A 25,673-nucleotide genomic window follows, 5' to 3' on the forward strand; every position below is an offset into this window, starting at 1 on the left:
TCTATGGATGAGGAAACTGACACTCAGAGAGAAGAAATGACTTGGCTATGGTCACAAAGTGAATGAATGTCAACGCCAAAATTCAAATCCAAATCTTCTGGAGTATTCTTTGCAGGTAAGCCATCCTCCATTCCCTCCACGTTCTGCTTCTGACCTTCCAGACTTTGCCATCATGCCTCAGTTTCATTTTCATCCTAGAACTTCCTTCAGCATATGGCTTTTTCTCATTCTAAAACATCATTCCATCATGTGGTCCCCCTTCTTTTGTTGGTGAGCTCCTCACAGGGTGTTCTTTTGGGGGAGCATTCCAGGCCAGCCACCCTTCATTCCCATTCTGGTTCTTTTTCTGACTCTCTGTACTTTAACACTAAACACTAAATAGGGCACCTCCCTCCACTCTTGTTTTCAGCTCCCTTTTGATTGCTGTTTCCCCCCATTAGAATGTAATCTCCTTAAGGACAGACTTTCTTTTTGCTTGTATCTGTATTCCCAGTGCTTGTGCCTGAGACCCAATAAGCATTTAATAAATGAGAGTGGTGCCTGCCTGCTTGGTTCATCCAGGAATCTCTCAAGCAATTGCTCAAAGTTCCATTCCTTAATTGCCTTTCAATAACAATGGATCTGCAAAATGGGCATACAATCATAAAATGGTAGAAATTGGAGGGACTTCTTTTCCCCTAGTTTAATCTTCTGGTTTCAAAGATGAGAAAATGAAGGCCTGATAGCCCTGAGGTATTCCAAAATCCAGATGTACCTTCTGACTCATTAAAAAAATAATTAATTAACATTCAACAGAGCCTTTGTATTAAAATCTATTTCATTCATTCATTCAGTATTTATTAAGCATCTGCTATGTACAAGGCCAGAGGCTGGGCACTAGAGACTACAAAGGCAAGAAAAACCCAAACAAAACCAATTCCATCCCTCAAGTAACTTGTGTTTTACTAGAGAGATACAACAGTCACACAGAGAAGTACAAGATAATTCAGGGGCAGGGGGTGGCAGAGAGACTTAACAACCAGGAGTATTAGAGAAGGCACCCTATCAGCCGTGGCAGCTGAGTTGAACGTTGAAGGGATTTCATAGTACTCTAATTCTTTGAAAATTGGTATCATGATGTAGGATATATGGCAACTCTACGGAAAGCTGGATTAATAAAAATGCCCATTTTCCCAAACTGCGAAGTAACACAATGTCTATTGTGATGCTTCAATACTTCAAAAGATTTATGATTTCATTAGTGTGGGTTTGCAGTCCATTGACACAGATTGCAGCCTTTCCATGCTTTAGCAGACAGTCTCCATGAGTTTCTGAGCCTGAAAAAAATCAGCTGGAGATAAATCTTCTGGTGACTAGCCTCTCTGCATTTAGCTGGTCTGGTCTTCTAATAAAAGTCCATTGTTAGCCCACAAGCTCTACTGACATAGCTTTCAAAAACCCAGAGACAACTCCACCCTACAAAACAGTTAACAATTAAATAAAACAGATAGTGCTGCGCCCAGGACCAACTTTAATAATCCTGGGCAGTCATCAGAGGCAGCACTAGCACAGGGTTAGCTGTGCTTTGCTCCAAGGCTCTGTCATCTGGGGAAGGGGAGGGCACACTTCCTCTCTGCTATGGGGTTGGGTAGAAGCTTTTTACCAGGCTCCTGTGCCCCTGCACCTTGTCTTGTGATTCTCTGCTGGCTTATGCTGCCAGCTTCCAGTTGCAATGGAACCTTTTCATGAATCAATTCCCTCTCTTCTCCCCCACCCCCAAATTCCTGAAGGGACAAGGTTTGAACTTACCCACTCTCTAAGGCAACTGTACTAGTGGTTAAGTGGTCCCTGCTGCCTGACTCCACTCTCCTCCCTGATTGCTTCTACCCATTGGGTTTCTTGCTGCTAAACTCACATCTCTTTTTGTCATTTAAAAGTAACCATACAGACACTTGACACTTACTAGCTGTGTGACCCTGGGCAAGTCACTTAACCCTGATTGCCTCACCAAAAAGCAAAAAAAAAAAAGTAACCATACCTTTTCTCCATCAAAGTCCTCCTCCATTCCCCAATCTGGTCAGAGTTGGAAGTGATGGGGGGCAGGGTCCAAGCCAAGATCTTCGCCCTTTGCCCCAAAGGGAATCTGACTCACAGGCCCCAGACCCTCATCTCCCCTTGAAAGCCTTAGGCTCCCTTTTGTCTATAGGCCCCAGAAAGGCCTTCCTTTATCTCCTTTTGAAAGTCCTAGCCCCACCTTGATTTTGTGCAGATGCCTTCCAGACTTCTGTCTTCCTGTTCCCTCCATTAGCTATTCCCATTGTCTATTCAATCTCTCTGACCTCCCCAATTAGAATTCTTACCTAGACCCTTTTCCCAACCCCCTTCTCTGGCCACCCAAAGTTACTTTAGTATTTAAGATCCACCTTGGCCCTCATTCAGATGCTGAGAATCTCATGCTCAAAAGGCTGAGAACCTCTCATGCCCGCTCGTCTTTACGGGTGTCACCCAGCTGAGAATCTCAGGCCCACAAGGCTGAGAAAACCTCTCATGCCAGCTCATCTTTATGGGCGTCACCTGGTCAATGTGATTTATCACTAATAAACTTTTCCTCTGGCTGAAGAAGATTTGAGTTGAATTCATTCAGCAGGGCCCTGTACTGCGATCTTGGGGTCCCAGCACCCCATAACCCCTAGACCTCTTCATATATGGTTCCCTGACCGGGAAGCACTGCTACATCTCAAACTCTTCTTCAGCCATGACTGGTAAGCCTCCCCCTCCCCAATTCCTTTCTTGTCTTGTGGCTGGGAGGGGGATTTCCAAGCAGTTAGCTAAGCTTGCCTTGGAAGGGTTTTCGGGCCTGATCTCTCAGATCCCTGTAAGTCAGACAGCTATGAGGCTGTCTCTAACTCCCGCCTGACACTCCCAGGCTTTTCGGTCCAGTGCCTCTGCTTGAGCACTTGGACCTGGGTAATACCTTACTTAGCATAGAGGATGGACTCCCTATCAGGAAGTGTAGGTCCAAACCTCTCAGTTCTCTCAGTGCTAGGGAACTGGGAAACTGTTGGATTTTTTTTTTCTTTTTTCTTTCCTGTAAGCCCGCAATGGGTCAATCCTCTTCAATTCCCAAGAATTCACCTTTGGGCTATCTTTTACTAAATCGGAAAAGTTTTAGTTTCTGTAAAGAACTTAAAAAGAAAAAGCTGGTGCATTTTTGCAACACCATTGGCCTCAGTATCACCTGGAAAATTATGAGGCATGGCCCCTTTTTGGGACATTACGAGTAAAGACCCTCAGAGTTAGAAAAATATTGTTGCAGAGAAAGAAAATGGGTGGAGATTTCTTACTTAATGGCTTTTGTTGAGCTTTCTAGAGACCCCATTCTCAGAAAGGATTGTAAGATGCTCGTAGCTAGAGCCACCCCACTAGTGGAGAGTGGGGATCAAATAGACCTTTTGGATGATCCTCTTCTTATGCCTCCCAGGGTTCTGACAACCCCACCTTCCCAACCTCCGTTGGCACCACCTACTCAGCACCACCTACCCAGCACCTATCTCCACCCCATTCTCCGGCCTCTCCAGCTGTTCCCCATTTCCCCCAGACCCCTCCTTCTGCTCCCCATCCTTCCCCAATCCTTCCTTCTGCTCCCTATTCTCCCTTGACCCCCCCCTGCATTTCCCTATTCTCCCCTACCCCTCCCTGTTTCCCATGCCCCCACCTCCTTGCCCATCCCCCCTTTCCCTTGGTTCTCCTTCCCTTTTCCTCTGGCTCCTGCATTTCCCCCCAAGCCCCTGCTCTAGAGGCTGCTCCTACTCAGGCCTTGAGCAAGGGTCTGCCCCAGCCTCTACTTCCAAAGAGACCCCAGCTCAAGCTCCGGACGAGGTTCTCAACTCAATGCCTCCTCCCCAGACCTCTACTTCGGACGGGACCCCTCCTCAGGCTCCAGACAAGGGTATCGCAGTGCCGTCTTCTCCCCTGATCCCTCCCCCTCCTCCGGTGTCAGGTAATCTTCCCCCTTGTCAGCCGGATTCCTCGGCCTTGCCAGTTCAGCCAGCACTTTCCAGTCCCTCACTCACGAGAAGTGGGACTTCCTATCTCCCTCCCTCGCAAGCCCCTGCTCCTGCAGGGACTTCAGGGCTTTTTCCTTTAAGGGAAGTACCTGCCTCTCCTAACGGGACACTTAGGGTGCATGTTCCATTCTCCATTTCAGAACTCACCCAGATTAAGGAAAGGCTGGGTCAGTACTCTGAAGATCCCACTAAATTTACTGAGGGCTTCAGGGATGTGTCCCTACAATTCGAACTTTCTTGGGGTGATTTGCATGTCCTCTTCTCCACCTGTTGTACCCCTGAGGAGAGGGAGAGAATCTGGGAACAAGTCCAAAATTTTGGGGATCGTTTTGCTAGTAATGACCCCGCAAAAATACCCCCAGGAACAGCTGCTGTTCCTGCTAGTGATCCTGGGTGGGATTATCAGAAGAGTGAGGATAGGGGAAAGAGGTACTACATGGTAATTTGCCTGTTAGAAGGCCTGAAAACAGCATTTCAAAAGCAAGTAAACTTTCAAAAGATTAAAGGAATTACTCAGGAAGAAAAGGAAAATCCTGCCCTTTTCCAAGATAGGCTAGTAGAAGGCATTAAAAAGTATACGAATTTAGATCCTTACTCTACAGAAGGGGCAGCAATCCTTAGCATGTATTTCATTAACCAATCTGCCCCAGATATTAGGAGAAAATTACAGAAATTGGCAATGGGACCCCAAACACCTCAGTCCCAGTTATTGGAGATTGCCTTTGGAGTATTTAACAACAGAGACTTAGCTGCAGCGGAGGAGAAAGAACACAGGCAGAGGGCTAGAGACAAAGAACATGCCCTATTCCTGGCTGCTGCCATGGTTAGGAAAAGACCCAAGGGTGTTCCTGGCAACCTGGGCAGTGGGAAAACCTGCTTTCGATGCCACCATGAGGGTCACTGGTCCAAGGAGTGCCCCTCCAAGGCACCGCCTTGGAGGAAGCCCAGCCACTTGGGTAGGGGAGGCCACAGGGAGGCTCACTGGTCCAAGGAGTGCCCCTCCAGGGCGCCCCCTTGGAGGAAGCCCCCAAGACAGACACCTCCAGGACCTTGCCCAAGATGTGACCAGGAGGGACATTGGAAGAAGGATTGTCCCCGAGGTAGGAGAAGTGGTAGAGCAGCCCCCCAGTACCCTGTCCTCCAGTCTTCTCAAGACTGAGGAGGACAAGGGAGCCTGGGTGTGGGCCACACTCCCACTTTCTCCATCTCTTTCGCCAAGCCCTGGGCAGAAATCGAAGCTGAAGGTAAGGTTACCCACTTTTTCATGGCTATGTTCTTTCTTTTAACCAATTGCTCTGGCCCTATTCGCTCCTTGACCCATCCGGTCATGGGCATTCCAGAGGTAACTGAGGGATGTCTCCAGACATATCCCTCCCCCTGCCTATTTGAGAATCTGTTGTGTAAACACTCCTCCCTTATGCTCTCCTCTTGCCCTGCCCCCTCGTTGGGAAGGGAAAATACTTTAGGGTCTTGGAGGTGAACAACAGCAGGGGTGGCAAAAGTATCCCAAATTGTCTCCCACACTTCCAGGGGAACATGGGGAGGTCTGGCACACAGAGTGAAAAGGGAGATGGGAGCCTTAACTAGAGAAAATTGGCTCCCCAACTTCACCGTTAGGTCCCACCCAAGAGGCTTCTTTGTCCAATGCCTCAGGAGTGCTTAATTTCTTGGGAACTCAAGGCTATAGGGTCTCTTTGAACAAAGTCCAGATAGCATGCCAGTCTGTAAAGTTTCTGGGCCACCAATTCCCTGTCCCAGCCACTAAGAAACAATTTCGAACTTTTCTAGACATGGATAGATTCTGTAGACTCTGGATCTCTGATAAAAGTTTGATTGTTAAGCCCCTTTATGACTGTCCTCTGGGCCCTGACTCACTCCCTCAAGAGTGTGGCCCAGACCAGACTAAACCTTTTGTGATTTTAAAATCTAAATTGACCTCCACACCCCTAAATCAGTTCTTAGCAGCTGCTGGAAAGCCTGCAAGCTTCCTGGCAGTGGCTGCCACAGTCATTCTAATTGAGGAAGCCTCTAAATTTGCATCTGGCCTCCAAAAGTGGGGAAATAGTTCTTTAGTTAAATTGGGAAGCTCTTTAGAACACTCCCACCCACACCCACATAGTAACTCTCATCTCCACAAAGCCCCCCTCCCCAATACGAATTTCTCAGAAGTTTATGCCACTCTGTTTATGCTTGCCACTTCTCTATGGGCTACTCTCTCTGTATCCACACCTTGCTTCTCCACAGGGGAATATTCCCTTACTTGGGAGACAAGCTCCAAGGCCACTAGACAAGTTAACACCCCTGTGGAGGGAGGGCTTGTTAGAGTTTCTGCTAATATTTTGACCTGCACTACCTGTGCAGACAACACTAGTGACAAGAATTTTGGGGAAAAGGCGAAACAAAGTGCCAACACATGGCAAGACCCCAGAACTACTGTTTTGGTCACTCAGTGTTTGACACGCTGCAAAGACTTTGGGGTGTGCACCCTCAGACTTTTAGCACTCCCCTTCTCCATTTTCAATGCCAAACAGCCCACAATCTCTAACTTAAGGGTAAAACATGGATTTTGGGGAAATGTCCTCTGGTCTCTTAAAAAGGGAGCACACTATCTTATGTCCCGGTATAACCTACAACATGAACGTATTCTCTCTAACCTTACAGAAACTATTCACCAGTTGGCAAATGTGACAACTTATGGTCTCTGGGAAATCCAGCAATCTTTGGATTCCTTAGCAAAAGTAGTTCTAGATAACAGAATAGCCCTAGACTACTTGCTTGCCTCCAGTGGGAGTGTATGTGCTTTAGCAAATACATTTTGTTGCACGTATAACAACTTTGGGCAGATAGAGTTCTGCACTGCTCATATTTTGGAAAAGGCTAGTTGGATGCAAGAAATTCACAATAACTTTAGTGCTCCAAAGTCTTCCTCATGGGAGTCCTGGCTTCTTCCTATACTGGCCCCTATTCTCATTCCACTACTGATCATACTTCTCTTGTGTTTGTTTGGTCCATGTTTACCAAATATTCTTGCCAGATTCCTTTCTTCTAGGGTTGGAGCCATCAACTTCCAGATGACTGTATACCAACCCAAGGTCTCTAGTGCACTGAACCTGGCATCAGCCTGGTTTTGAAGTTTGACCCCTCGAACGGGACCCAGAGAGGCAGGGACAGCTCTACGCCCCTTGCCAGCAGGAAGCAGTTTCAGAAGCAGAGATGTTCGCCCCTTTCACCAAAAGAATTTGGGTCAATTTGTTTGAAGGGGGAAATGATGGGGGCAGGGCCCAAGCCAAGATCTTCGCCCTTTGCCCCAAAGGGAATCTGACTCACAGGCCCCAGACCCTCATCTCCCCTTGAAAGCCTTAGGCTCCCTTTTGTCTATAGGCCCCAGAAAGGCCTTCCTTCATCTTCTTTTGAAAGTCCTAGCCCCACCTTGATTTTGTACAGATGCCTTCCAGACTTCTGCCTTCCTGTTCCCTCCATTAGCTATTCCCATTGTCTATTCAATCTCTCTGACCTCCCCAATTAGAATTCTTACCTAGACCCTTTTCCCAACCCCCTTCTCTGGCCACCCAAAGTTACTTTAGTATTTAAGATCCACCTTGGCCCTCATTCAGATGCTGAGAATCTCAGGCCCACAAGCTGAGAACCTCTCATGCCCGCTCATCATTATGGGCATCACCCGGCTGAGAATCTCACACTCAAAAGGCTGAGAACTTCTCATGCCCGCTCGTCTTGATGGGTGTCACCTGGTCAATGTGATTTATCACTAATAAACTTTTCCTCTGGCTGAAGAAGATTTGAGTTGAATTCATTTAGCAGGGCCCGGTACCGTGATCTTGGGGTCCCAGCACCCCAAAGGTCCTGGACCTCTTCACAGGGATTTTGTAATTTTCAAAGCACTCAAGCACTAAACTAGCGTATCTGGTCAGCTGGAAGAAGTAAGGGCAGGTCTTTGCTCCTTGTTCAAACTCTGGCTACATATAGAGCTATTTATATACACATTTCTCCTTCCCCCCCCCCATTTGAATGTAAGACCCTTGAGGACATTAACTGCTTTGTTTTTTCTTTATACCACTAGCACTTAGCAGACTATTTGGCACATTACAAAAAAGCCAGAAATGACCTCAGATTTAGTCCACCTTGCCCCATTTTGTGGGTGAGCAAACTAAAGCAGCAGTGTCAGAGAATCCCTGCAGGACATATATTGACTTAGAAACCCACAGATTAACATTAACATGCAGTATGTTGTATTGCATTTTTATTTAAACATTTCCCATTTTTAATCTGCTTCCAGCTACCAACCCCCAGTTAGAATTTGACACCTCTGAACTAAGACACAGAAAAGTTAAGCAATTTATTCTAGGCCACATACGTAGGTAGTCCATAGCAAAGGTCAGATCCTCTGATTGTGAAACCTAGGTTCTTTCCTCTGGACAACTTTTTCTACTTCACAAAGCAAGTGACCCCTGAGCTGAGCCTTAAAGGAAGATATGGATTCCGCCAGGTAGAAATGAGGATTGGATGCTCTCTATGTATGAGGGAAGGCTGGTATGAATGCAATGGGTTAGAAAGTGGAATGTCTAGGTGGACAATTTGTTAGTAGTCTAGTTTGACTGTAACACACTGGTGCATAAGGGGAAATAAGACCAGAAAGGAAAGTGGGCACCAGATTGTGAAGGGTCTTAAATGCCAAGCTGAGAAGAATTTATTTACCCTTAGGAACAATAGGGAATTGTTAAAGGTTTTTGAGCAGGGAAATGACATGGAATGGTGAGGTGAGAGATTGGAAACTGGCAAACTATTTAAAAGGCGATGGCAATGGTCCAGATGAGAAGGGGAGAAGGAACTGAAGTGGACCCAATAACTGGAAATGAGGGGATGAGTGAGAGACTTTATGGAGGTAGAATCCAAATGGCTTACAACTGGTTAGATGTGAGGGTGAGGCTGGTAAGGGACAGTGAAGAGTCAAGGTAAACTCTGGTGGTGGTGCTATCCAAAAGAGTCATGGAATTTACCTTGTATACCTGAGTTAGTCTCACCCTCAAGTAGCAGAACTTGTGAAGGTATGGAGCAGCAAGCTAGGACTTCTAAGTCGTGCCCTGGTTTGGGTACTAAAACTAGGGCTGTGTTTGGACTAGAGATATAGTATCAAATGTCCTTCTCCTAAGAAGATGCTGAGAATACAAGCTAACTTCTCAATGAATTTCTTGTTGTTCAGTCGTGTCCGACTTCATGACTCCATGGACCATACCATCCACGAAGTTTGCTTGGCAAAGATAATAGAGTGGTTTGCCATTTCCTTTTCTAGTAGTGTGATGATTAAAAAGTTTTGAGAAACATAGTTTCTGTGTAATTTAATAATTTTATTAATAAGGCCCGCAGGTTATTAATAAAATGATGGTCATTTGGCCATCTCTCTTAGACCAAAGACCCTTAATGGCAGTGGGGTCACAGTTTATATGCCCTTTGAAGAGTAGGCATGGCTGAAGGGTGGAAATGAACTCTGTTTGGTTAACATAATGGGAGGTGTGGGCTATATTAAAATGAAGATCTTGGGGTACCTGACTTATGTCATTCAAATCTTGGTCAAAGAGACATCAATTTCCATATCACCTGTCTGATAATAGGGAGAATCAACTTTTCCCCAGACCTGTCTGAGCAAATACAATGAGCAGAAATACATCCATTAGCCCAAACTTAGAATTTATTTTACGGTTTGATTAGATCTTGGTCTGTGTAAATCTCTAAGAGACATTTCTCACAGTGGTTGGTTTCTGGATGAGGAAGTACAAAAGGGGAAAAACTTGGTCCTAATACAATAATTAGTTATTAAAAATAAGAGAAATGTTCATTTCTCACATTAGATTAAGACAAACAGAAATTAAGTAAGTGACTTGCCTGGGGTCACACAGCTAGTAAGTGTCTGAGGGCAGATTTGAAATCAGACCTTGACTCCCAGCACTCTATCCACTGAGACACCTAGCTGCCTCCTCAAAGCACTTGTATAGACTATATTATTTATTTTGATGCTTAAACATTGCTGGGTCTCTAATCATTTAGTGTGAAGCAGCATGGTACCATGGAAATGGTAGACTTCTTCGAGAAAGAGAACCTGGATTTGAATCTTGGTTCTGCCCCTTGGAACCTGTATGACCTTGGGCCAGTCACAATCTCTCTAAGCCTCAAAGTCTTCATCTGTAAAATCAGGGGGAAAGTTGTAATTAGATGGCCTCTACAATCCCTTCCAGCTCTCAGCCTGTGATTCTATTGTCTATATTTCTATAACCTTTCTCTCCAACTAAGCAAGCTTTTTGAAAGCCAGGACCATATCTTTTGTGTGACTTTTATGTTCTCTGTCATCTTCACAGTGCAGAATCCAGGACTGGCCACATTGTAAATATTTCAAATTGAGGTGAATGTTCTTCCATTTCTCTAGAACTCCAACAGTGCACTGACTCCCAATTCATTCATTAATTTAATACGATAATTTTGTAGTAAATGTTTGTGGTAGATTTAAAAAAGAATAAGACATAGCCCATTTACTTATTTTTTCTTGATTAATTGGGTTTTTAATTGCTTAGATTTTAAAAAGTGATGGAGAAAATGTTAATGATACAGGTTAAAGTTAAAAGTATATTGTGAGAACATTTATTTGTTTTTGTTGAGCATAGCCAATTTTCAAAAAGAATTTATAATCTAGTTGAAGAGACAAAGTATATACAATCCAAACAATCATATAAAATCTATAGTCTCTGTTTCCTTATCTGTAAAAGGAGAGAATTGGACTAAATGACCTCTAAGTTTCCTTCCAGCTCTAAATTGACCATCCTATAATCACTGATTTCCCTTTGACCTCAAAATTCTATGGTTTTGATTTTTAAAATGAATGGATTAGGTAACCACACCACAGCAAACTAGATTATCCATTCAGAGACCACTGGCTGACTATCTTTCCCATTCCTTTTTATTCTTCAGGCCTCACAGCACCTACACAGTAGGCTAGAATGACCAGCATTCAATAGGTCAAATCCATAGGTTGGCTTAAAGCTGAATAAAGGATAGAGATCATGGCCAGGGTATGGAGTTTATAGGTAGAAGGCATAACTTCTCAGCTTTCTTTGAGACTCTGCTCACACTACCCCTTCTGCATATAGTCCTCACCTCTAGTGTCTTCTCTCTGAGATTACTTTCCATTTACATTGCTGTATCTTGTATGTACAATTTTTGTTTTTTGGATGTAAGCTCCATGAGAACAGAACCTTGCTTTTGCTCTTCTTTGTATCCCCAGCACTTAGCACAGTTTCTGTCACATGTCAAGAGCTTGTTAATAAGTGCTTGTTGACTGACTGACATGTAGGTACTAGGAATGCTAAAAGCAAAGCAAAGTTGCAGTTGGAGTGTGCTCCCAACTGGAAGGCAAAGGGAAGCTGCAGGGTTCACATCGGTGGGCCAGGTTTGGCATTCAAAGGGTCAAGTCAGGCAAGGGCATAGGCAGAAGTGTCAGGAGACAATGTCTAGAGGTCCAAGATGGGCAGGAAGGCACAGGCAGTAGAGTTTGAACATGTGGCTGAGGTTTGAAGTTTCTATACCCCAGATCTGGCCCTGTCTCTCCCCAACCCACAACTTCAACATCTCTCTATTGACCCTAGGCTAAGATGGTCCACATCCTGGTTCTTACCTATTATTTCAGGCTTATTTGGTGACACGGAGCGACTAGCTGTTTCCTGAACTCAACATTCCCTTTGTCTGTGCATCTTCATGGCCCTGGTCCCCCACTGGAATGTCTTCTCTCCTCCTGATTCTCTTTAGACCCAACAGTGGGTACACAGGATTTAGAGACGAGAGGATTCTTGGAAGTCATCTAACTCAACTCCCTAATTCTACAGGTGAGGAAGTTGATGTGCATAAAGATGAGGTGACTTACTAAGTTCACCCAGCTATTAAGTACCAGAGCCAGGGCCCAGGCACAGGATCTTGGATCCGATTTTCAGTGTTTTTACACAAACCTTCAAGGTAGCCAAGAAAGAAAGAAAGAAAGAAAGAAAGAAAGAAAGAAAGAAAGAAAGGAAGGAAGGAAGGAAGGAAGGAAGAAGGAAGGAAAGAAGGAAGGAAGGAAGGAAGGAAGGAAGGAAGGAAGGAAGGAAGGAAGGAAGGAAGGAAGGAAGGAAGAAACAGGGACAGCTAGATGGCGCAGTGGATAGAGCTCTGGCCTTGAGATCAGGAGGACATGAATTCAAATCCAGTCTCAGACACATGGCTCTATGTCTGTGTGACCCTAGGCAAGTCACTTAACCTCGATTGCTTCACCAAAAAGCAAAAAAAAAAAAAAGGTAGCCCCACAAAGAGTCTTGTCCCTCCATATTACGTGAAAGATGTTAGGCTGCAGTTACTACACCCCTAGTACAAGAACTATTGAATTAAAACACAAAAACATGAAGGACTAAATTGGATCACTTAATAATCTGCCTTTGGGACATGAAATAGCACTCAACACATTCTGTGTGGGATAGTGTAGGTAACTGCAGGTTGGCTGCATTGTGTACCAAAACCAGACTAAACTGTAATTAGGAAGTACTTAATAAAATAAATAAAAACACAATAGAATATGCATAATGTTAATATATGCTCTTCTAAGTCAATATGTGGCCTTCAGGGAGCCTTATGTGCTATTCAATGGTTTGACATCACTGCTAGAGCCAGCCAGCAATGTGGTACTGGTTCTTATCATCTGGGCCTATCTGCTCTGTCCAGCTTCAGAGCCCACAGCAGTAATAGCTGAGTCTAGGGGTTTTGTTTGGTTGACTTTGGGGGGGGGTGAATATGGTGTATAGTCCACAACCCCTGAGGGAGGTTGGGGGGCTTAGGAATGGATTCAGTCTCTTGGCCAGAAAGCCTGCTTGCTGCTACTGCAACACTGGCAGTAATATAGAATCAATAAATTAGACAGGTCCACAAAACACAGAACCTGCAGCATGATTACTGCTCTGGCTTTCAATATCCTTCCTGGGCTGGACAAATAAGAGCTAATGGGGGGATGCTGTTCCCCAGATGAGGCAAGGCTCAGCAGGTACTGATGTTGGCAATAGAGAGCTAGGCCCCCTGAAGAGCCCTCAGAATTCTGATATAGGCCTAGGTTAGGCTTAACCTCCTCCTCCATGAAACTTTCCCTAACTAGTCCAGTCCCTGGTCATCATCTCTACTTCATCCCATATACTACTTAGTCAGTCCCTTAGCTTGGGTTTCTGTGGCTTTACCCTGATCATGTTCTTTGCTTCCTGAGCCACAGTTACAGTTTTTTCCACTTTTTAATCCTTTCGTACAGTCCTGTCTCCTAACAGTCCACAATATTTATTGCCTTCCAGGTCTCAGTTTAATGGTGGTAGCTGCTGCTTGCAGGCCTGAAAGTCTGGGAGGAAGAGAAGGCTAAGAAGGCAGAGGCAGGGGGAGATTTACCCAGGGTTTTCTAAAAACTCATCTTCCTTTAAGAGACTGGCCTTGACAGGACATATATTAGAACTGACCAAGAAACTTCCTGTAGAGATCTTGACATTCAGCTCAGCCCAAACCTCTCTGTTTTTATGCAAATGTGTTTATGACTTGTCAATCAGGAAGATTGTGTTTTCCTTTTAAGCTATCTCCTTGTAGTCTTCAGTTGTAAAAGTAAGGGATTGAAAAGAAGTCATTTAGAGGGGCTCAAAGGAAAGTGTCTGATGGCTAGTCTGCTCAGGATCCGTGGTGGGGTGGGGATAGAGGCACATAGAATCTTAAGTAGATATCCGGTGGAGTGGGACTTGGAGAAGCTGGGGGCTGGCCCTGAGCACTGATGATTGCAAAGCACACTTTAAGAAAGAGTCCTGGACCAGTGTCTCCCCTACATCTCCCTATCCCAGCCCTTGCCAAGTCCCCAGACCCCATCTCCTCTGTGCACTTTCTAATTGGGGGTATCTGCTCAGCACGACCAAAGACCCTATGGCCCTCCCCACATGCGCCCTTCGGTAGAGGCAAGGACCCCTCCAGCACTTTGTTCTCTAGGACAGTTGAGGGGTGGGGTTGTAGATGAGGTGCAGGAAATAGGGTTGGTGGCTGAAAGCCTAGAAGTTTCCTTGGGGATGGAGATGGGAGCTGAGTGTCTATCAGTTTGTCCGGATCTTGCCATCTCAACACCTCTTCCAACCCCCTCCCCAATCTCAGTCACTCAGTCCTTGCCTCAGTATCTCTCCCTCCTCTCCTCCCAAACCCCGAAGACTGAACACTGCCCCCAGCCAACCACCTCCCCACCCATCCTTTGGGCAAGAAGCTTGATCTCTGAAGCATCTCTGAAGCATTTCTGACTCATCCACACCTTTAGGGTTTGGGTTATTTTAGGGAAATGACAAAGACACCAGGTCTTCCTGTGATGGGACTAGAGGTGGGGGCCTTCTTGGGATTCACCAGCAATAACAGGGAGGTTCAGCGTCCTCATCTCCCCCCATCCCAGAGCTGACCTGGGGGGAGCTGGTAAATCTTGTGCCCTCCCAACCCCACCCCTCCAAATCAATGGGCCCCCACAACTCCAAGCCCTGGCTGCCCTACCCCAACTAGGACTGTTCTTGAACAACCAAATTTAATTCTTTGGAGCCTTGAGACACCCCAGGAGCATGCATGATAGCCAGACTGACCCTCAAGGGTACAGATGGACAGCCTAGCCCCCTGGAAAAGAGCCAAGGAACAGATCAGGGGTGGGCTGGGAAAGCTAAGCCCAGGGGTGAGGGGCAGAGGGAGGCTGCACAGCCTTCAAAGGTAGCAGCACCCTCAGCCTTTGAGAAGAAGCAGGTCTTAAAAGAATACAACCCTTGTCTATCTGTTTATCCAACTGTGCAGGACTTTTGGGATTTTCACAAAGAAATAAAAAAGAGAAAGGCCAAAAAAAAAAAAGGAAAGTGTCTGAATTCCTTCCTCACCTCCCCAGCCTCTTTTCACAGAGTATCTCCAGCAGCGTGCTTCCCACATAGCAAGCTGAGAGCCTAGGGTTCTCAGAAACAGTCCCATGCTGAGGACTCTAGCCTTCCCAGCCTTCCACCTTCCATTGCAAGAGAACTGTCAAGGTGTTGGCTCTATTAATCAAGTGCTTGACTGGTCTAGTGACTTTTGTTGCTTGAGGGTTTTAGCATCTAGCAAGTAGCTGGCTCTGGGTTGTACATTTGCTTCCCTCCTCTTTGCAGGTGATTTGGCCTCTTCTCAGTTCCTAATGCCTATTCAAATCTGAATACCACAAAAGAGAATAAATTCTCAGCTTCACATTCCTCAGAGGGGTGGTTAGCATGCAGTTTGTACCTCCTGATCCTCTTTAATGGTGTCAGCCTGAGGAATCAGGCTCATTTCAGTCATTTAGTTCTCCACCTTCCCTAGTCCTGGTGCTCATGAGCTGAAATATATAATTCTCTGTCCAAGTTTCAGAATGCCTACATCCCCTGCTTTTAGTCTCTCCTTTAAAGTGAGTCTCATTATGAGACAGTTCTTAATTCCTGGGGGAATTTCTGGAAGAAATGGGCTTCTGCCCTTTCAAATGCCAAAGGGGTCTGCACTTTCTGAAATACATTAATGAGGACGGAAAATAACCTGAGGACCTCTGTCCCCTGCTCCCTCCTGCCATCATTCTAATGGAATATTCATAGAATTGAAAGTTTGGAGCCTTATTGGGCCTGATCCTGGAACCACTGGCCTTGGCTTTTGAGGGATTGAGAATAATAGTGGTACTGAAAGACTGGGGAAGGGCAAACATCCCAGTGTCCAAAAAAAGGGAAGAAGATGGATTTTGCAAGTAAAGGCCACTGAGCCTCCTATAGACACAGACAAAATTAAGGCACATATATTGAACCAATGGCCTGGGGGTCCTTGGGAATGGACTTGATGATCTATAGAAGCCAGCTTGGACTCACACACACACACACACACACACACACACACACACACACACACAAAGCTATGCCAGGATAACCCCATTTTATTTTTTTGAGACAGTTACTAGATCAAGAAAATCTTATAGTATATCTAGATGTCAGTCAGGTATTTCACAAAGTTCTCCCTCTCCCCCCTCCCCAATATTCTTATAGAAAAGATGGAGAGATATGGACTGGGTGATGCTACAGGTGAACTCATAACCACTTGAATAACCATACCCAGAGGATTTTGATTAATGGATCTACGTCATTCGTGGAGGAGGCCATGCCTGGTGTTACTCAGAACTCTGTCTTTAGAATTCCTCTTATATTTGTAGGCAGTATAAAACTGGGAGGGAGAATTCACACTATAGATGACACAACCAAGGATCAGAGAGTTCTAAACTGCCTGGAACAACTGGTCAAAAGAAGATGAAATTGGATAGGAATAAATGTTCTAGAGGTGGCTGGGTGGCACAGTGAATAGAGTTTGGCTCTCCTCTTCCTGACTCTTCTTCCTGAGTTCAAATCTAGCCTCATACACTTAGTAAATAGCTGTGTGACACTGGGCAAGTCATTTAACCCTGTTTGCCTAAGTTTCCTCATCTGTAAAATGAACTGGAGAACGTAATGGCAAACCACTCCAATATGTTTGCCAAGAAAACCCCAAATGGGGTAACAGAGAGTCAGACATGTTTGCAAAACAACTAAATAACAACAAAAAATGTTCTAGATCTTTGAAATCCCACAAGTAAAGGATGGAAAAGCTGTATCTTGACAGCAGTTTATGGGGGAATAGTCTTTATGATTTTATATGACTAAAAACAGTAGGAATCAACAATGCGATGGGATGCCGCAAATGCTAATTGTAGCTTATGTTTTATAAATAGAAGCATAGCATCCAGAATAGGTGAGGTGGCAGGGCTGTGCTGGAGGCAGCTGATGCCAGCAAACTGGCTCTTTAAGAGCTGATCATTAAATTTTCAGTGTGAGCATTTAAACTTCAGAAATCAGCATAATGCAACAAGTCAGGGCTTGGTTTATTATTTTGGTGCTTGGTTAGACTTAAGAAAGTGATGGAGAAAGTGTTAATGATGCAGATTCAACTTTGAAGTCTGTACATTATCCCACTCCCCAGAGACAGTTGTTAAATATTTCCCAGTGCACCCCTGGGTAATGATAGTTACTGTAGCTGGTACTGCTTGGATCATACCAGGGCTATTACATTCAGGACGCTACATTTTAAGGAACAAATGGGCAATGTTGAGTGTTTCCGAAGAGGGTGACTGGGAGGGTGAAGGGACATATAATCATTTTCTCCGAGAAAGGGCTGAAGCTATTGAGGATGCTTAACCTATTGAGGATGCTTAACCTGAGGAAGAAAAGAATTAGAGGAAACATGATACTTGATTTCAAATATTTGAAAAAGAGAGATTTAGAGTTATTTCTTGTGGCCTCACAGGGCCTAAGGGCAAGGGGTAGAAATTATAAGGAGATGAGTTTGAACCAATAATAAGGAAGACTTTCTTAATAATTAGATCCATCCTAGCTCTGAAGGGCTATCTCACCAGGTACTCACCCTATCATGGGTATTGTAGAAGGGATTCATGCTTCGGATAAGGTTGACCTCTGTGGTTTCTTTTAGCTCTATTCTAAATGCAGCTCTGCTATTGGGCAATCTCTTGACCTCTTTAGATGTTAGTTCCCTCACCTATCAACCAAGGATGCCATTTTCTTCCCTTTCTACATCACTGTATTGTTAACTCTTCTATCTGGCATATTGAGCCTTTCATAATCTGGCTGTGACCAATCTTACCAGACTGACTTCACATTACTCTCTTTCTTAAACTCTTGGTTTCAGCCTGATACACATGTTGTTCTCTATACATCACATTTCTTCTCTCGCCTGCATGCCTTTGCACCTGCTATCCCCCATGCCTGGAGTGTTCTCCCTATACACTCTTTGGAATTCCTCATTTCCTTCGAGGTTCAGCTTAGATGCCGCCTCTTCTTCCAAAAAAATTAAAGTCTGGACACCTAGTAGCTATGGTCATTTACTATCTGTGTGTCCTGGGCACCACTATTTAACCTCAGTATTATTATTTTTTTTTATCAAGCTTTGTTTATCCAAAGACCAACTGTCTTCTTTGATTTTTGCTTTCCCATTTGAATATAATATCACATGAGAATCCTGAAGGCAGCATAAGGTGGGACTTGGACAACCTGACCCTGAAAGAGTGGTCACTCAGTCTAGCTGGAATTAGCCTGGTCCCTAGAGTCAATTCTTTGAATTCCCAGTCACTGCTGGCCTAACCAGTTGTTTGAAACAGTGTGTATTTAAGAAGAGGCAGCTGATTTCTAATCAATGCTGCATAGTCTTCAGAACCTTGCCCTGATTAGAGAAAACAGCACCATTGTTTCTAATTACCCTGGCATTTCTGAAAAGGCCATTCTCTGTTAAAGCTGCAGGAGCTTTTGAAATGGCTTCAAGCTAGCACTGACTGAGTCACATGGCCCACACATTGACTTTCAATGTTCCTAGTGGAATTTGAAGTTGGAAGTACATTAACATTCACAAAAGGGCCATAACATCGATGGCATAGGGAGCCAAGGGAGAGGGCACTTTTGGGGGGCATCATCTCAAATATCAGTGGTGGGAAACTTCCACCTGTAATAAAACACCTCAATCACAAAATGCTAAGCTTTTGTTTTTGTTTTTCATGAGGAAGCATGTTGGGTTTAACAGTGGCATCCTATCTAAGAGAGCTAACCTGATGGATCATCTGTCAGGAAATGTGTAATGGGAACCCAATGGAAAACACACCCAACAGAAAGAAGCTGGAAACAAAGCATGTGTGTGACAATTGAGGAATGGCTAAACAGATTATGGCATGGCACACGGATGCAATGGAATAGTATTGTTCCATAGGGCATGACTTCTAGGAAGAAGCCAATGAACCACAGAAGATTTGTATCAAGTGACACAGAGTAAAGAAATCAGAGCCAAAAGAACAAGCTACACGATGGTGACAATAATATAAATAATGTCAGCCCTGAGAGGCAACAGAATTCAGGGCAAGTACAACAATTAATGGGGACAATGTTTCTATCTGTTAACAAGTAGTAAACTAGAAAGCGGAATGTGTAATGTGATTTCACCTGCAGTCAGGTGGTTTTCCTTAGCTGCCTTAAAGGAATATACTTTTGGGGGGTGGAGAAGGGAGAAAAGGAATAAGCATTTATTAAGCACTTCCTATGTCCCAGGTACTGGGCACATTCTTTACAAATATTATCTCAGTTGACCCTTACCACCAACCTGGGAGGTAGGTGCTATTATTGTCCCCTTTTTAGAGTGAGGGAACTGAAGCAAATAGAGTTTAAGAGACTTACCCAAGGTCATATAACTAGAATCAGAGGCAGATTTGAATTCAGGTCTTCCTGATTTAGGGCAGCTAGGTGGATAGAGCACGTGGCTTGGACTCAGGAAGAATCATCTTCATGAGCTCAAATCTAGCTTCAGACAGTTAACCAGTTGTGTGATATTGGACAAGTCTCTTAATCTTGCCTTACCTCAGTTCCTTACCTGTAAAATGAGCTGGAGAAGGATACGGCAAACCACTCCAATATGTTTGCCAAGAAAATCCCAAAATGGGTCCACGAAGAGTCAGACATGACAAAACGACCGAACAGCAACGAACTCCTCGATCCAGGCCTAGCATGCTATCGGGTATACCATCTAGCTGCCTCGTCTTTAAATGTCTGTTGAGAAGGGTCTGTTGTGTCTGAAACATCTTTTAAAAAAGAAATACATCCAACAATTGTTCTGATAAGGAAGAAATAAAAACTTAGTGTTATCCTCAGGTGTAAAGGGAAGAAATCCCAGATTTAGTCTAAATTGAAATAATGAAATATTCAGTGGGTATAAGGAGAGATTATTTTAAAACGTACCTCGATTCCCTGAGAGTTTCTTTCCATACCAAGGAAAATCTTGAGATTTTCAGTACTTGTCTAATAGTAGATGCTTAGGAATGATAAGCAAGGCTATAAGTAATGTAGGGTGACTGAAGTTTTGTCCTAGAGCACTAAATGAAAATGTATTAACAATATTTGCAGTTACTTAACGTCGTGGAATGAGCTTCTCCCTTACTCTACCTTACCTACACCACCGCTCTTCCGTCAGTGGCTTGAATTGATATCCTGGTCTATGTCTTCCCACTATAGGACATCATTGTATTCCCAGTGTTTTCCATATTGTTTTCCTGCTACAAAAATGTCAGGTTATGACTTGGTTCATAAGGTTTGTCTCATTCTCTTCATCAAACATTCCCCAAATATTTTACTCTAATTTCTCTAGGCTTAAATGTCCTTTAACACTTAGAGACTGTGCTCTCCATTCTGGGATTTAATTATATATACTGGCTGAATATACTGATTATATTCTGGTTAATTATTTACTGGCTAATGAGGAAGTAGATTCGTTGAAGACCCCTACTCTATTCCAATCAGTATCAATCAGTTTAATATGATTCTAAGTTCTGTACATTTGACCTCAGGGCTATGAGCTGCAGATGTAAGATCACTTGCATATTCATGGGAAGTTGGCTGGAGACTCTCCACCCTTGTTTTTCCTTGTGATGATGACCAAACCCAGTGTGGTGGAGGTGATTCAACTACATGGAAAGTCCCCCAAAATTATTTCTGTACCTTCAGTCCATTCCCTCTTGTCCAACATGAGCAGATGCCCATCTTGTAACCATCTTATGATCACCTAGTCAGTGGAGATATTCCTTTCTTTGTCCTATCATGACTCTGCTGATATACTGTTTTGCTCATTTTAGTCTATGCATCATATGTCAACCAGTGGAATTATTCTTTATCTGATATAGCTATTCTTGAATGTTTACATATCTAACCTTATAAAAATAGGGCATCTCAGATCATGAGGAAGATCTGAAGTCCACTTCATCATAGGGGACCATGGACCCTTTAAAGAAGTGCCAGTAGCTCAGAGCTCTACTTCAGTTTCTCTTATTGTAGGTTGGATAATTTTTATCCCCACACTTGTATTATTCTGAAAAGCTTTCATGCATGTAAGTTTTATCTCCTCAATCAGAGAGTAAGCTTCTTGATGACAAGGATGTCATCTTCTCTTGTATGTCCTATAACACCTAGTATAGAGCTAGGGCTAAGCACGTAGTTGGGTCTCAGTCCTTAAACCATAAAAGGTTAGAGTTGGAAGGAACTTTAGAAATCATTTAGTTAAACCCCCTCATTTTACAGAATAGAAACTGAAGACCAAGAGGGGTGTGAATTAGTTAAGGTCACATTTTTGTTCTTTGTCCAGAGTCATATAGCTACTAGTAAGTGTCTAAGGCCGGATTTGAACTCAGGTCTTCCTGACTCCAGGGCCAGCACTCCATTCACTGTGCCTCTTAGCTGCCCACAAGGTCACATAGCTAGTGTCAGTACCAAAACACAGGACTTGTGCCCTTTCCTCTACACCATACTACCATCTGATCTCTTCTATGCATAGTATTTTATAGTGTTTAACATTATTTAACTGTATAAATGTATGAAAATTATATTTCCTCAATTAGATGAGTGGCTAGGTAATACATTTGATAGACTGCTAAGCTTGATATCAGGAAGACCTGAATTCAACTGTGGCCTTTGACACTAGCTATACGACCTTGGGTAAGTCACTTAAGCTCTGTTTGTTTCAGTTTCCTCAACTATAAAAAAAGGGGTAATAATAGCACCTACCTAACAGTTTTATTGTCAGGGTCAAATGAAATAATATTTATAAAGAACTTAGCATAGAACCTGGCACATAGTAAGAAAGGGCTTAAATAAATGCTTATTCCTTTCCTCCCTTTCCCACCCCTAAAAAAAAGGGCATTACCTTTAAAACAACTAAGCAAAATAGCCTGATTAAAATTTTTTTTAAAATTTCCTGACTCTTTGTATAATGTGCTATTGGCATGGCCTCCAGCAAACTAATCATCAGAGCATTGTGCCAATGCGGCATTGGGTATTTGGAGCAGTAATCATGCAACATCTCTATCTTCCTAATTAATTTCAACAGTATCACTGAATGAATACCAAATGGTAAGATTAGATCCCCAGAAAAGGTGTCCTGGGCTCAGTTATAGCCTCTGTTAAAGTCCTGTGGGCCTCAATGCATGCAAAGTTTGAATGATGAGCAATTTTCATATGGAGCAAAGCTATAATGAGGAAAGAAGAAGCAGTGTTTCTTAAAGAAGGACATTTAACTGTTAGGCAATTCCTGTTAGAAAGAGACACTAAACAACAAATATTTGAGCACATTTTACTTTTATGGGTAAATTCATTCCATTTATGTTCCCAGTTATGAATGTGCATTTCCTCTATCCTGTCCTCTTATACTTTTCCCCTTCTCTTTCCCCTTCTCTCTTTATTTATAATGAAGAAGAAATTGTGACAGAAGAGTTTGCTTGACCTGACCCTTGTGATCTGTAAATGACATGATCTGTATCTTCTCTTTTCCCCTTATCCTATCCCCAATCACAGATTTTTGCTATTTATTTTTAATTCTCTCTTTTTACTTCACCTTCTAACATTAGAATTTATTTTGCTTATGACTACTGCCTCAATGATTTTGTTTTCTTTCTTAAATCCCACTGTCATCTGTCCCTATCCTATACTATTTCCTATTTGCATGCCATGCTGTATGTGTATTTTTATGTATATATTCTACCTTTCTTTTTACAGTTCAGATGACAATGAGATTCATGGGATATCAACTCCCCAACCCCTTTCTCTCTGTATTATGGTTCATCGCATGCACCCCTATTTGTAAGATAATGCATTTCACCTCCTTTCTCCTCCTTCACTCTCCAGTATAGTCCTCTAACCAGGCATGTGTTACAGCCAGATCTAACTTGCTTGTGAGAATCCATGGCTAAATTTTCAGTGTGAGCATTTACACTTCAGAAATCAGCAATTGCTACAAATCAAGGTTTGATTTATGGTTTTACTGATTGTCTAGATTTAAGAAAGTATTAATAATGAAGATTAACCTTAAAACTGTGTGTGCATACATTGTCCCATCCCTCCAGTGTAGCCATTAAACATTTCCCAGCACACCTCTGTGTTGCTCTATAAACATTGCTTGAGTTCAGCAGGAGTGCAATAGAAGGCTTAGGGAATGAAGTCATCACTAGACTGGAGGCTAATTATAATAAGAAGTGGCATTTACTGTAAGGTTCTCAATGTGCTTTACATTCCTTATCTCATTTGTGCCTCACTACTCCATCACCTCTAACAATCTTTTTTTCCTTCTGCTCTCAATACCATCAACAGAACAAAAGCACTCTCAGTCCTGAGAATGGTACCAGATAGAGAACTGGAATGGCCAGAGAAAGTTTCACAGAGATGAAATTTGATCTAAATTTTAAAAGATGATCAGAAATTATATAGGCAGAGAGGAAGAAATAGTGAATTTTGGATTTGGAGAACCAGCTGTCATCGTTTATCCTTCATTTTCAAAGAGGACCAGTGATGTCTTAAGTTGGTTAAGCAATGCAGAGCTGCTCAATGTTGTTGGCCTCTGTTTTTCTTTCAGTCATCAAAGTCTGGTGGAAGGACAAAAATCAAGGAGACTGGTGGTGACCCAGGATACAGTGGATGACCTTGAAGACTTTGGTGTCTGACCAGGCTCTAAGTGCTCTACAATACCTGCCTCAGCCACCTTCATGGCCATTGGGAAAAAAGTCTTCTAATTCACCCATTCTGCCAAAGGGAAGTCTTCACATGCTTGGGGTAGACACCTCCCCCACCCCAAATCACTGATGGGTTTGAAGTTCATTGGTTACCCCTGTGTGGGCTGCCACTCAAATTAAAGAACACATAGAGGTATCCAAGGAGAAACAGAAAGTTAATTTATTATTATTATTTCAAACCTTGAGATTTGGGTGTCCCTCCCCCCCAGAATTCTCTGATGAAAGGAGACACAGACAGAAGCAAAGGACCTGATTAAATAGCCCTGATGGGCAAATTCCCCCCTCACACCAACTGGCCAATATTTGGCTCACATTCTCAATGTACCATAGAAATTGAAAACAAAGCAATGCACACAACAAACATATCTATATTTCTTAGTTTGCTGAAGTAAAACCAAAGAAGCAATTAAAGATGTGCAGTCAAGCTAGACACTGTACTGTGTAGCCAGGTCACCATGACCGAAATATAGCAACAAGTGCATCAACAAAATACAGGGGGGCGGGGCTTCTTCAGCAGTTTCAGGCTTGGCAAACTTTAACTACTTAACAATCTCATGGGGGGGTATTTGGGGTTGAATTCCCATAAATCAGGTGATTTCTAGTAAACCAAAACTTAGGCCTGTCAGGCTGCTATGCCTTCCTTGAGTCTAATACAATTTGTATTTATTCTAAGAAGTTTTCACAGGACCCCTCATCTCACTCAGCTTTATCCGAAACCTTAATTACACTGAGGAGTCTTCACTGGGACATCCCATTCACCCCCCAACCTGGTTTAGCCCATTTGCCAAGATAGTTTACTAGAATGTGGCCACTGTACATGCTACAGTTTCTTGGAGCCACAGGTGAGAACTGGATGACAAGTGGACACCAAAGGTGAATAAGCAGCCCTGAAAAAGGCTTGGCAAGCCCTAACATCAGATGCACTAGTCCTCCCTGAACACCCATATACCCCAGAGAGAACTAGAGAACCAGTATGCACAAGGGCATAGAAGTGAAAATGTATAGGGCATATTTCTGCAAGACTCTAACTAGGGTGGGGTGACTGGGAGTGATAGGGTTGGGATCTGGGCCCCAGAAAGTAAAAACCCTGGACTTTTCACATGGCCAAAACTCTGGCATTTGCCTGAGGCTATAATCCCATCAACTGGCTTTTCATTGTGGCTACACCCAATCTCCCTTCCTTTGTTTTACCTCCCTATGTATGCCCGCCCCCCCCCCAGCCATTTCCCACCCTTAATCCTAGCTAGGCTCCATTCTCTCTTCCTGAAGAGGCCCAGGTCCCAGGAGTTCTGTTCACCCCAGTTTACTGGCCACTCCTGGGTCCCTCCCACCGGCTTTCTGTGTATAAGGTTCATCTTGTCTCCATCAAGATGCTTAGATTCTTAAAATCTAGCCACTGCTCAGATTCTTAAAACCTAGCCACTGCTGGGATTCTTAAAATCTAGCCACTGCTGGGATTCTTATAATCTAGCCACTGCTTACTCATGTTCAGACTCTTTAAGAGTCTGCCCAATATGGCAGATGTTCTAATAAACCTTGTATTTGGCTGAGAGAAGGCATGGGTCGAATTCTTTCAGGTAGGACCTGTGTATTGTGATATTGGGGTCCCAGCACTGGTGAACCCCTAACCTGCATTTGGAGTATGCCCCAAGGCAGAAATTTAAAGGGTGCTGACAATACTCACCATCTTTCAGTGGTATATGAAGAGGTTTAGGGGTTTTGGGGTGCTGCAAAATCCCCAAGATCGCGGTACCGGGCCCTGCTGAATGAATTCAACTCAAATCTTCTTCAGCCAGAGGAAAAGTTTATTAGCGATAAATCACATTGGCCAGGTGACTCCCGTAAAGACAGTGGGCATGAGGGATTCTCAGCCTTTTGAGTGTGAGATTCTCAGCCGGGTGACACCCATAATGATGAGCGGGCATGAGAGGTTCTCAGTCTTGTGGGCC

General features: G+C 43.6%; 1 long non-coding RNA gene across 1 annotated transcript; it reads left to right on the forward strand.

Annotated features, from left to right (window-relative positions):
• The first annotated feature begins 8,431 nt into the window (after positions 1–8,431).
• LOC110208257 (uncharacterized) lies at positions 8,432–23,860 on the forward strand. The gene is made up of 2 exons (XR_002324442.2): positions 8,432–8,550; positions 23,568–23,860. It is a non-coding gene; the product is annotated as an uncharacterized LOC110208257 (long non-coding RNA).
• The last annotated feature ends 1,813 nt before the right edge of the window (positions 23,861–25,673 follow it).

The sequence above is a fragment of the Phascolarctos cinereus genome, unplaced genomic scaffold, assembly GCF_003287225.1.
Source record: "Phascolarctos cinereus isolate Bilbo 61053 unplaced genomic scaffold, phaCin_HiC Scaffold_726;HRSCAF=1367, whole genome shotgun sequence".
Lineage (NCBI taxonomy): Eukaryota > Metazoa > Chordata > Mammalia > Diprotodontia > Phascolarctidae > Phascolarctos > Phascolarctos cinereus.